We start from the raw sequence: 8,174 nt of genomic DNA on the forward strand, positions 1-8,174 counted from the left end.
GGAGTTGGCCACCCTGGTGCAGTAATTGGCCGCAACCTCCTATGATAAGCTCCATAAAACCCCGGCCCTCAGTCACCAGCGGCTGCGGAACAACAGCACAGTAAAAAACTTTACACCCTTATGGGTGCTAACCCAGACGGCCATAGACGTCCGACGGTCGACCGACGGACGTCCTTTTTCGGACCTTCGGACATCCGACGGAAGTCCGGTTATGTTCGATATACGTACAGCGGACGTCCGTCGGACTATCGTTCGTGGATCCGGATCGCGTCCCACGGACGTCCGACGGGCAGCCGGAGGCGGACATTCGGACGTTTCCCGGAACATGCTTGCAGGGCCCGCTATTGGTGTAAAAACTTGCCAATAACTCGTGTAAAGCTCAGCAAGCATGTGCCATGGAAATTTCAGTCACATACTAGTGCTCAATGCCTTTGTCGTGAGAGTAAAGCAGACAATAGAATATGCAACAGGTTCAAGTTTCCTGTTGTCTGCTTTACTTTCACACACAAAGCACTGAACAGTAGTGTGCAATTAAAACTTCCATCAAAGAGGCACATATGCTAGCTGAGCTTTACACAAATGCACCATTCCTGAAAACATGCTAAGTGCATAGGCATACCAGCATGCGTGGTTGTAAAAACAGCATTTTTTTTTGCTTTATCGCAAAAACTGCATGCATAAATAGTCTACACTAAAAAAATATCGATGTTAAGGAATGGCATGGTAAAATGCAGGCCGACTGGAGTATTAAGAATCTGCTTGAATAATTTTTTTTAATTATCCTTGGCCGTGACAGCTCTTCCCTTGGGGAGGTGGTGGAGGAAAAGGTATTTATTGAAACCTAATATTTCGGAATTAGCGAGGAGATGATCGAGTTCTCTGTGGGCGGCCTCCGCAGGCCGGGATTCCAGGAGCAGTTACTATCCTGTGCATTTGCTCGATCAGCTGTTGCTGGTCTTTCAGGCCTAAGATGGAAAGAGCAGGCTGGGCTCCTCCTGCAATAGAAGGGAAAATGAAATTCAAGTTATCTGTGCTGAACTTTGATTACACATCTCCAAGGGCAACTGCCAGCTTCTTTCAATTGCTTTTTCCAGGTGGCACTGTACGCATGCATCTCCATTCAGAACTGTCACATACTATATAGAAAGGTCATATAACTGCAGCAAAACCCATGCAGAATAACAAAAGATACAAACGTAGTTTGATCAGAACCTGGCATTCAGTATTTTAATGTTTTTATGTCGTCTTTTTGAACATGCCACTCTGACCAAACATGGCATGTTATGCTTGCTGCTATGCACCCTCAGCAATGCCCAAGACATGGAGTGCACATGCAGAGAAACTAAGCATAAAGGATGCTGTATATGAACATAAAGCACAGCCAGAGCTTTGCAGTATTACACAGGTACGCACTGGCGGCAGAAACCTGCATTTTGAGCGGTTTAACAGGCAGATTTCTAAAGTCATTGTTCCTGCTCTGAAAAGAAGTGATCAATAATAACATCATTTAAAATTGTTACCTTTTTGTTCTGTAAACTGCACATTTCGCTGGTTTCCATGTGCCCTCTACCGAAGACATTCCCTGGGCGTTTCGGGGGTATATCGACACCAACATCTAGGCTACAAGCGTCTAGAAAGCGTCTCCTTAGAGCAGCTGCGACGAAGTAACTTATCTGATAACATGCAAGCTGCTGCAGCAGAATAAAGATAGACATTTGACATGTGGCTAAAGCCCAATGTGGATGCATAGCCCGCGGCAGTGATTGCGCAGTGTTCATGCTTCTACAAGAGTTAAAAGTAAAGTTAAAAGTAAAGTTATTTGTTTACCCACAGCGCTATATGTGACATTAAAATAGCAAGGCTTATAGTCACACAAAACACAAAAAGCTGACAACCACAAGCTCCTGATGTATTACCGGCAGCATGCAGCATGGATGTTAGTTACTGAAATATGGCTGCACAATTCTGGCAACCAGCTGTGCATGTATGTCATGGATTTCTCAACTACGCACAACAAATTACAAAAAAAATAATGGTATTTATAAATGGAGCCAGCTGTTCACAAGAAACACTGTAGCTTATTTATGGGGAAGGTAGTGGGCGCCAAAGAAACTGCCCCTGTAAAGGCGCCTAATTTGCCCCTATGTAATATCGGGGACAAGTGTATGGACTACACAAACTGCAATCAAAGCACATAACTTTCACATCGACCAGGAAACTCTGATCATACTTGTTGATGTGAAAGTTGAACGTTAGTTCTTTCATGTGTGCAAGAGAAATAAGGTCACAATTCGTTTACATCGCGATTCTAGTCCAAAATCTACACATACTGTCCAGAGACTTTCACCCCCGCAGTATAAGCCACCACTTGGGTAAGAGATTAGTAAAAGAAGTGTGTAAAAGACATTAGTGCTGTTGGACAGCCATAGCTATAAAAATGGTATTGACATTGGAGTACTGCCTTAAGGCGGGGCCTAGGGCATTACAAAAGCAAGAGTTAATGTCCGCTGGTCCTCATTTGAACGAACAAAAAGAGGGGGGGGGGGGGGAAGAAATCTACCTCAACTACATGTTGTGAGTGACACCAAGCCGCAGTTAGTATTAAAGATATCACACAGTTTTGTGGAAGATTTGGGAGCGCTTTGCTGCTTTCTTACAGGATTGGACAAAAGAGCTCACCATCTTCAGAAAGGCACGTTATATAGAAATGAAAATAGTGAATTTACTGCATCTGGCCACAACAACTTGCACACGGAGAGGAAGATGAACTGAAAATTTTATACATGAATGTACGTATTTACAACAGGTGAAACAATGACCATGATCTATGCCGAAGAGGAAAGAGATCAAAATTTAGCTCAGAATGAGTTCTCCAGGCCGCGGGGCCGTTTCATTAACTTCGGGACTCCGCCCACATTTCTCATCCCCAATGACAACGAACTCACACATGACTGGCTAACAAACATTTTGGCATGTCTTTCCACTTTCATAAGTTCTTCACCCTCTCCCTAATACAAGCAATGCAAAAGGGACAACAAATTCGTTTCACAACAAACAGAATTTAGAGAATGGACCTCGAAATGATTGGCTCACTAGGTCACATGCCAAACTCTCTCCCCTAGGAGAAAAAAAAATTAGAACCCATCAAAACGGCGTCCCACGTGCGCAACCATTGCCCAAAGCTTGCATCCTTGGCGGCTCCTTTTACAGGGCAATTATTGCAATTATTGGCGTCCGAGTCAGCACCATTGCGGACCAAATCAGAAGAGCCAACCCACATCCTCCCGCTCCGCATCATACCGTCACTGTTACACACTTGCCCTTTTTCAACGCCGCCATCTCCCACCATTGTTGACATCCAGGGTTGGAATCCTCAACGAGACTCCACTCAGCGCGCCTGCACTGAATAATTGTCACTTTTATGGGCTCCCCAATAAGGAAGCGGGCCTTACACCCTTCAACCTGACAGTGTTTTTTCTTTGAACGATAAGCAGTTCTTCCAAAAGAGATGCTCGTTTCAAAGCTGTGCTGCCTCCGGGTGATGGGTCCAGTCAGCGTACTAAGGACCCCTTAGTACGCTTAGTACTAGTACGCTTAGTACTAAGGACCCCTTAGTTGTATACTGTTCGTCAGTTCAGTTCAGGCGTTCAGTCGTGTCCGACTCTTCGTGACCCTGTGGACCATGTCACGCCACGCTTTCCGGTCTCTCACTATCTTCTTAACATCACATAGCTTCATCTGCAATGCCTCGAGAATGCCATCTAACCATCGCGTTCGCTGCCTACCCCTTCTCCGGCGACCCTCAACCTTTCCCAACATCAAATCTTTCTCCAGCGACTCCTCTCTTCTCATCAGATGACCAAAGTAGCTGAGCTTTAACTTTAGAATTTGACCCTCCAATGAGCAGTCAGGGTTTATGGTCGACAATATCGACTGATTTGATCTTCTGGCAGTCCAAGGAACTCTTAAGAGTCTTCGCCAGCACCACAATTCAAACGCGTCAATTCTTCGGCGGTCAGCCTTTTTCACAGTCCAACTAAAGCTCCTTAAATAAAAATGAGCCCCCTACATGACACAGCAACGAGAACAAACTGCCTGTCCCCGCGTCTTCGAGTGCGACAGCAAAGTCCTCGGAAGAGGGGACTTCTTTCCCTCTCTGCCTACGTTTCCGTTAAGCACTGTAGCTGCCTCTCTGTGCGCGTCTCTCCGCCTCCTGTCCGAGGGCAAGTGGGAGACGGCCGCAGCTGGGCATTGAACAGGTGACTCAAAAAGAGCAGACTAATAATGGTGCCTAGCATACCCACCGATACCTTACAGAAATCATTAAAGAAATGAAAGCAACACATCAGATAACGCTACAATGTTTCTAAGTGCAAAGTCGACAACTCCAAGCCATATAAATATATGTACATCTCCGCACATTAACTAGACAGAAACAGTGCAGAGTAAACTAATAATTCAGTGTCTAGCAACACTATTAAAAGGGGATAAAGGCCATGGGGGGCTGCGATTATTAGTACCATTTTGCCTTTAAACTACAATAACATACTTGTTGCAAGCTTAAAATCAAAGATTCACACCTGTCCCACCCACAGCAATGGAACACACATCTGACTCAAGTCTGCAGAGAAAGAGCAAGCTAGACTATTGCAGATGCACCCTTGGTTATTTTTCTGGCATTTCTGAGGGCGAAGAATCTGACTTGTCAGTAGCATGTATATGAATAAGAATCCTATGACAGTAAATGCATCAGATTTTCTGGAGTGGCTTTTTTTTGCTGACCACATATGAGGTGAGCTATAATTTATCCAACTTGGCCTAGGTTTATTCTATGAATAACAAAGCTATAGTAGGTACACAGTCGTCCACTCAGACTGAACATGCGAGTGCGTGGCATGCACTTTTTGAGATGCCACTGCATCCATCGCAGCTGCGCACCGTAGCGAAGAGGCAGACAGCGTGAAGTACCAGCCTCTAGTCCCTCTACCACCACTGGGGTCCCAAACTAGGGACCCCTTGTTTTTGTCAGGACAGGCCTCCTCAGGGTCAGCTAGTGAGTAACCTCCTGTATTTGTATCTGACGGCAATGTTTTCCACCACCACCCACAATACGCAGCTGCGCATCATAGCAGATGTGAAGCAACAGTTCCTGGTCCTTCTATGCATAAGCTACTTTGCCTTGATGCATGCCTGCGCACGATAGTAAAGAGGCAGACGACATGACGCAGCAGCTCATGGTACCTTTACACATGAGCCCCCCCCCAATGTACTTCAATATGCACCATAGCAAATATACAGACTACGCCACACAGCAGCTCCTGGTCCCTCTATGCATAAGCCATTTTGCCTCAATACGCACCTGCATACCTGAGCGAAGAGGCAGACGTGAAGCTGCAGCTCCTGGGCCCTCCATGCACAAGCCACTTAGCATCAATGCACGACTGTGCACTGTAGTAAAGAGGCGAAGAACGTTAAGCAGCAGCTCCTGGTCCCTCTACACATCAGCCATTTTGCCTCAATGTGCATCTGCACACCGTAACAAACAGCCAGATGTGACAAAGAAGCTCCTGGTTTCTCTACACATAAACCACTTTGCCTCAATGCACGTCTGCACACCGGAGCAAAGAGGCAGATGACGTGAAGCTGGAGCGGCTAGTCCCTCTACGCACAAGCCACTTAGCCTTGATGCATGGCTGCGACGGATGCATTGCTATTTTGCAAACTGCATGCCACACATTCCCATTCAAGCTAAGAGTGGACGACTGTGTAAACGTAAAATACTGGTTATTTACTTCTCCCTCCTCCAGTCACCGAACGGACAATGACAAAAAGTAACATGGTGGACAATGTAAAAAGAATTTGCTGCATAAAGTTTGTTGAAACCAGTTCTACATCCTACATGTAAACAAGCTAAAACCTTAATGTCGAAGGGATGTCCTGTGTGTTTAAAATCATCACGCTCAAAAACTTCAACACTGACAATCATGATTCAATATTAATAATATAGATAATGATACTATACTCACTTTTAGCCATACCAAAGAAATGAGAATGCAAAGGGATGTTGCTGTTTTTCCCCCGTGGATGACAGTTTTCCATGTTCAAAGTGCTGCTTCCTGTTGGCTTACGAAATCGGCTACAGCAAATGGCATCTGAAAAATTTTTGGAAGCCTCATGCTAGTCTTCAACGAGAAAAACATTGCCATACAGAAGCAGAACACAAATACTTTTACAACACACTAAAAGCACCAACTGCGGTGCTGTTTTTAGGATGACTAGGTAGAGGTTTTGCTGTAGCAAGCCAAATGTTAGCCTTCAATAAGGAAAGCATTCCCATGCCCACATCATGTGACCAGCGGTTATCAGAAGCCTTGTATGTGAGCATGATGCCCTAGATTCAATTTATGGCTATCACTGTATTAACAAGCATGGGTTTAAAGCTACTTTAATATGATAATCTAAGAACATGGTAAGAGCTTTCAGTGCGAGACATAAGCTCAGTATCATGCACTATAAGATGCTGCATGGCTCTAGTGTAGCTTTGGCATTATCTTGCTGTCAATAATGCAATGAAGTTCTGAGGAGCCTTTGAATATCTGTAAGGACAAAGCAACAACAATTTTGTTTTCATCTCACTTTTGCTCAACTCGTTTGTTTTTTTTTCTTTTGAGCCCGCGGCTTGCATGGCCTCCCAGTATGCCTGTTTTGCATAAAAGAAGGCGTTGCAGGCACCAGAGCTCACAGCCCAACTGTGTCGCGGCGGCGGTATGTCAAATTCCTGCCAGAACCGCGCAGAACAACGGGTCAAGAAAAAGACAAGTGCTGACTTTTTTTTTTCTCACATCTCCTTGTCCGGTTGTTCTGCGCGGTTCGGTCCCACATGCATAACCAACATGCGCAAGGTGCTGTCCTGGTTTGTCAAAGCTGAAGAAGAGTACTAAACCTTTAGTTATTTAGTAGCTACAGCCGTTCCTTCTAGAAACTGTAGTTGCCGTAAAGCTCGAGAGAAAGATGAGCGGCTGTCCATAAAAAAAAAAAAAAAAAAAAAAACGCGCGACGTTTTCACAAGTGTAGGCATGTCGCACGATAGGCTCGCGGAGTGCAAAAGTTTTCTCGTATAGTTTTTACAACTCAGCACGTTGCGCATGGTTAACAAATTAACTCCTTTAAAGCTCGGGCAGGCACTCCTTTATCAGAGACAGAGAAGTTGCGCGGCTTACTGGCGCAGCGTCCAGTAATGCCGAGAAAGATGGCCCTCAGACTTGAGGCTGCAATTTAGTTAGTCGGCGCGGAGCCATCCTGTCAGTCTCGCCTAAAACACTCGACCGTTCGGCTGCTGTACAGAGCTGTTTCCTTATCCAAAAGCTCAGCACCATCGGTGCATCGAAAAGTTCCACTAAAGAAACAAAAGTTCGGTGAAATACTTACTTTGGAATCGGCGGGTGAACAAAGTGTGCCAGCCGCACCAAGCCACAGCAAAAACAATGCTAGCAGTGCATTACAGCCGTAGGTATTTGTAACTGCGCAGAAAATGCAGAACACGGAAACGTGAAGCCATCTCCCATGACTAAACTTCAACTTGTCAGGTGGATTGGATTGGCTCATTTCAGATTTTTTTGAGGATAGGTTCGGTTTCGTTCTTTTTGAGCTTGCTGCTTGCTGCGTCTATTCAGCCACTGATTAAAATTTCACTGAAGCATCATGATAGAAAATGTTTAATGGTCATCTAACTTTTCATCAAAAATTTTTGATGGAAGAATTCAACGATGAAACATGCGGAAAATAAAAAAAAAGCTGTTTAATGGAAACGCTTTCTATCGCATCGATTCGCTCTGGCATCATATAATGGACTTGACGGCACTACTGATTTATACGCAGTTCAGATGAGCACGACGACTACAAACTATATAATAGCTGTGTAAAAGCAAATCCAGTGGCGGACGTACGGCGGCTGTCCGCTGGGCGAACGGATTCGACCATCCGCTTTCGTACGTACGCCGGAATTCCGGCGGACGTCCGAAATCGGCCGCCGAGTTGAGGCCGAGTTCGGTTGTCCGTCGGACGTCAGTGGCCGTCTGGGAATAGGGTGCTCCTCCAAAATACACCCACTGGAGCACCCCTCTAGCACCCTAAGTTTCATATATACACCCTTCATTTCGGTTCAAAATGGTGCT

At 45.3% G+C, this 8,174-nt stretch overlaps 1 long non-coding RNA gene across 1 annotated transcript; it reads right to left on the reverse strand.

Annotated features, from left to right (window-relative positions):
- Window positions 1-445: 445 nt before the first annotated feature.
- On the reverse strand, window positions 446-7,584 carry LOC146194112 (uncharacterized). Its single transcript, XR_014705729.1, has 3 exons — window positions 7,429-7,584; window positions 6,027-6,152; window positions 446-995 (listed from the first exon to the last, which is right to left on the reverse strand). It is a non-coding gene; the product is annotated as an uncharacterized LOC146194112 (long non-coding RNA).
- Window positions 7,585-8,174: the final 590 nt, after the last annotated feature.

The sequence above is a fragment of the Amblyomma maculatum genome, chromosome 3, assembly GCF_055883805.1.
Source record: "Amblyomma maculatum isolate TAMU_Amacu chromosome 3, ASM5588380v1, whole genome shotgun sequence".
Taxonomy (NCBI): Eukaryota; Metazoa; Arthropoda; class Arachnida; order Ixodida; family Ixodidae; genus Amblyomma; species Amblyomma maculatum.